Here is a 5,311-nt window from a genome sequence, read left to right as displayed (position 1 = left end):
GATGCCAGAGTCCAGATGAAAATCCATATTGGGTGGAATATGTGTCGATTAACCCTCCTGGTGGGTAATGGCACATTTGCCAGTGAAATCATGCCTCCTTATCTACTGTGATTTAAGGGAAAAGGTAGTGTCTCAGACACCATGGGTGGTTTGATGTCGGTGCTAGGAAGGCTTCATGAAGTAAAGTGAGGCGAAGATCTAATATTATTCCGAGATGGCTAACTAAATTTTACAACAACAATTATTAAATAATCGTTACATTCTCGCTGATTTGATATAAAAATTATATTCCTATATGTCTTTGAATCTTTTTCTGTACTCTCTAGGCTGCCTTTTATGCACCAGCACCATTGCAATATTATGTAATTTCATGTTTCATCTGTTCTTTTCTTTCAGAAGTTTTGCATGTGTTCTTAGGTTTTAATTTTTTTCCCATGGGATTACAATCAGTTTAGTTGGTCACAAAATATGGGATTTTTAGTATTTTTTGTAAGTACATAAAACTTGGAAAATAATTCCAAAACAATGCATGTTTTATATCCAGAAACCTGGTTAGTGATAGTTCTCTTTACAGTCCTTTAATAGCATATTTATACATTTTTATATAGATCTAGCAGATATCTTTCTAAGTGTACTAAAAATTATTTTATTCTTTTAGTAGGGCTATTGTAAATGGAGTAATTTATTTAATCTTAAAACAGGTTATTGTGGTATAGAAATGATAGATGATCAGATTGATTAAAATTTTAAAATTCAGTCATATGCTGTTTGCAAAATACATAAAATGATTTAGGAAGCTGAATTTAAATACTAATAATTTGAAGATTCTAAAAAATTTATCAGAAAAAATAAACTGTAAGGCAAAATAAAAAAAAATGAAGATATAACCTACCCCTATCCAGGTCTCAGTGACATATGATTAAATTCATAATTTTTTTTTGGTTTTTTTTTTTGTATGCTGTATGGTGGGGGGTCACATTTCACTCTTTTTCCATGTGAGTATCCCCTTATTACAGCACCATTTGTTGAATTTTTTGTTTGTTTGTTTGTTTTCTGGGAGGTGCATGGGCCGGGAATCAAACCCACGTCTCCGGCATGGCAGGTGAGAATTCTACCACTGAACTAGCCTTGCACCCCTAAAGTCATAGTTTTTATAGTCACAATATTATGGCACATCCAGGAACTGCCAAGAAGTCCAGTATTACTCCAGGAAGCTGAGTCTAAGCATTCTCCTTGTCTTGGTGATGCATGCTAGGAGAGAGTGCAAAGCCTGCTTTTTCCTGAGCACTCACCCCTGTGTTCTGTGGTTCTCCCCTGACCTGTCTGCCATCCTTCCACCCCTTCCTTCACCTCCCCCTGCTCCAGGAGCAAACTTGGTTGCTTCCTCAACTCTTCTTGCCTGCTCCTTTGCCATGACTCCCAACATAATCCACCCGGTCTGGTTTCCTTTGTTGTTTTTAATATTTTATGATTCGTTTTAGCAACAGTATGACATTTTCATGAATTTTGAATATTTACATTGGTTTTAATATTCACAGTATCCAATTAAGTCAAATGAAATATTTAAAACTACTTAACAAGAAAAGAATGAATGAGATTTTCTTTTTGTATCATCAGCTAAATTCTTTCTAAGAGTAAAAAGTTAACATTGGGATGTAAAACCTACATTTCTAATGTTGCTGTTAATTCAAGCATATGAATATTACTTAGGTCACAAGACTACCCTTAGCTTTTCTTGTCAGAGAACAATTAATTGCTTGAACTACTTTTCCTCAGCATTAGCTTTCTCAATAAACAAATTTGTGTGGGCCAGAGAATTGTAGTGATGGTACTTGACTGGGATGCTGTTAGGATCTATTTCTTTTTCAGTACTTGGTGGATCAGCAACTGATGATGCTGGGTTTTTTGCTGCAGTTGCAAGCTTTACTTTACCAGGTTCCTACTGGCCTTTTGATGTCGACATGCTCTGAATGTCTGCTGAACAAAAGAATCACTTTCAATGGCTCTGATTTCTTTTACTCACTTTACCAGTTCTTCTAGGAAGGCTTGGTCTTCTGCCTTTCTTCTTTTTGCTTCTTCCTCATGTCTCTCTTTGGCTTTCAGTGCTTCCTCGGTTTTTGCAACAGCTTCAAGAACCAGCTAGAATCTCGCTTTGATCTGTGAAGCTGATGGCAGACATTCTAATCCAGCTTTGATGTGTCCAGAATCTCCACAGATGATATTTTACAATTCCTGGTCCTTCATTTTTCCTTATCTCCAGCTTTCTCTCATTCTCTATCCCCAGACTGACTACAGGTTCTTCTGTAAATGGCCATTTTCTGCTTCAGGTATGAAAATGTGGATGAGGTCTCAACATGGACAGCTTTGAGCCTAGTAGCCCAAAATGGAGGCATTAACAAAGTGATGCTTTCTCCTCAAAGATTGTGGCATCTAGAGCTGGTTTCAGATCATCCTCGGCCTTTGGTTTGTCTGTCACATGGCAATGAGTATGGTGTCTTCTCCTTTCTTAAAGTCCATGACTTTGGCAGTGTCTGTGAGTATGGCTTTTTATTTATTTTTTATTTTTTTGACAGGAATAGGCTCCAGGAATCACATCTGGGTCTCTAGCATGGCAGGCGAGAACTCTGCCACGGAGCCACCATTGCCTGCCCTGTGAGTATGGCTTTTATTGGCAGCAGTTAGTGAGTGAGTATAAGCCACATGCCCCGTATTTTTAAGGCAAGGCTTTGGCATTGAATAGTTTTAAGGAATAGCTTTCAAGCCACTGCTCTTATTGACCATCTTCATTGTCTCTGACTGGAGTTTCATCAGCAGGACTGGCATGGGTGCCATGCTCACGATTATTCAGAGGTCTCCCCTACCATCCTGTCAGTAGCACCAGCTCTTACTGGTCAGCTGCTCAGCTCACCTCCAGACAGTTATTTTCCTCAACACCAGGCACCCTCCACCAGCAGGGCTTCTGTCTTCTGCCATAACTTCACTCCAAATTGTCCTCAACTCTGAAGGGCTAGACCCCGTGTTGAAACTAGGGCCCCAGCTCAAACATTCCCCCCTCTTATCTTTTAAGGGTCCTCCCTTCCCATTCGTTTTTCCCTATAGTCTGTTCTTGATCGTGGTAACCTCTGTTCATCAGAAATGTTTTAATGGCTTTGCACTTCAAAGGTCTATGTATCTGTTTCTCTCCTTTATATAAATATGAAGATGCAACTGTTATAACTGGGTGGTGACCCATCCCCCTCCTGGCATCCTCATACCAGCACCTTGACACTGAGATGGTCTTTCATACTCCAGAAATGTAGGTGCAGTTCCACCTTACATTTGAAGAATTAAAATTTACAAGTGATTGAAGAATTAAAATTTACAATTAATTGAGCCTATCCAGAACAAAACACAATCTACCTTAAAATTCCATGTTTACCCTAGAAGAAAAAATGTGGTCATAACTTAGTAATCACCGTGCTTCATGTTTCTCCATGTTAACCTGTAGTTTTCATTAGTGCCTAATTATTATGCAGTGATGAAGAAAGCACATTTTAGCATTCACATCAAACTAAAAGGGATTTGTTTATAATTTGGAGTCCTTTTCAAAAATAGATATGCTATAAGAATGGTGTTAGAGCGGCACAGTGAAGTGAGCTCGCGGCCCGGCGGGTGCTGCAGGTTAGGAGGAATGGCTGGAGAACAATTGTCATTGCACTGGATGGATTGATGAACTATTGAATTGCTTCCATCTTTTGACCACACTGCGAAATTGTCCATGGATTTGAAATATTTATTGGAGCAATTTCTGGGCTTACATAATTGGGTGCTTGGAGAGTTAAGGGACTTTTCTTAGATCATTCAGTCGGAATCATTTGGATTTTGCTCTAAGTGCTCATTCCACTCTGTTATTCTATGGTGGTCCTCATGCCATGAAGAACAGCTACTAGGGGAGTAGAAATGATACAGAACAGCTCCCAGAGCCAGGACAGAGATCAAAAAGACAGCGTACCCCATCCTGGAATGGCTGACTGGCTGGAAGAAGCCGCTCCGGTGAGATCGCCGAGGGGCGCAGGCTTCCCCGGGCGGGGCGACAAGTGGCCAGAGTCCCTCCCCTCCTCCTTCCCGGGCCAGCTGGCAAAATTGGGCAGGCGGTCCCCTCAAGCCGCGGCGGCTGGCGCCCCCAACACGCGCGGCCCCCCGGAGCAACTGAGAGAATTGGATCAGAAATCCCCAGGCCGCGGAGAACGGTGACCAGGGGGATCCCTTCCAAACACATGACTCCCCGGTCCGGCTGGGAACGGTGCACTCTCCCGGGCCGCGGTGGCTGGCGCCCTCCCGCCACGCTTGGTGCCCTGGGCCGACTAGGAAATTCGGACGGGCGCTCTCCCGGGCTGTGGAGGCCGGCGACCCTCCCCGTGTTCGGATCCCCGGGCCGGCTGGCACTCTTCCAAGCCGCTTCAGCTGGTGAATCTCCCCCATGGTGAGAGTTTTCCAAAGTTAAAGGACCCACAGCACCTTTTACTGTTGGGACCTGCAGACAAACGTCTGCCACGAGCACCACCTACTGGGCAGGATAAGAAAAACAGAACCCAGATATCTCACAGAAAAATCTTTCAACATGTTGGGTCCAACACCCAGGGAAATCTGACTAAATGCCCAGACGCCAGCAGAAGATAATGGATCACGCTCAGAAAATTGAAAATATGGCCCAGTCCAAGGAACAAACTAATAGTTCAAATGAGATACAGGAGCTGAGACAACTAATGCTGAATATACGAAGAGAAATGGAAAACCTCTTCAAAAATGAAATCGATAAATTGAGGGAGGACATGAAGAAGACATGGGCTGAACAAAAAGAAGAAATAGAAAAACTGAAAAAACAAACCACAGAACTTACGGAAGCGAATGATAAAGTAGAAAAGATGGAAAAAACAATGGATACCTACAATGATAGATTTAAAGAGACAGAAGATAGAATTAGTGATTTGGAGGATGGAACATCTGAATTCCAAAAAGAAACAGAAACTATCAGGAAAAGAATGGAAAAATTTGAACAGGGTATCAGGGAACTGAAGGACAATATGAAGCGCACAAATATACGTGTTGTGTGTGTCCCAGAAGGAGAAGAGAAGGGAAAAGGAGGAGAAAAACTAATGGAAGAAATTTTCACTGAAAATTTCCCAACTCTTATGAAAGACCTAAAATTACAGATCCAAGAAGTGCAGCAAACCCCAAAGAGATTAGATCCAAATAGGTGTTCTCCAAGAAACTTACTAGTTAGAATGTCAGAGGTCAAAGAGAAAGAGAGGATCTTGAAAGCAGCAAGAGA

At 41.7% G+C, this 5,311-nt stretch overlaps 1 pseudogene; it reads right to left on the bottom strand.

Annotated features, from left to right (window-relative positions):
- Nucleotides 1-1,711: 1,711 nt before the first annotated feature.
- Nucleotides 1,712-2,315, bottom strand: LOC143681158 (serine/Arginine-related protein 53 pseudogene; annotated as a pseudogene).
- Nucleotides 2,316-5,311: the final 2,996 nt, after the last annotated feature.

The sequence above is a fragment of the Tamandua tetradactyla genome, chromosome 1, assembly GCF_023851605.1.
Source record: "Tamandua tetradactyla isolate mTamTet1 chromosome 1, mTamTet1.pri, whole genome shotgun sequence".
NCBI classification, from domain to species: Eukaryota; Metazoa; Chordata; class Mammalia; order Pilosa; family Myrmecophagidae; genus Tamandua; species Tamandua tetradactyla.
The sequence above is the reverse complement of the archived record's forward strand: the minus strand, read 5'-3'. Positions and strand labels throughout refer to the sequence as shown.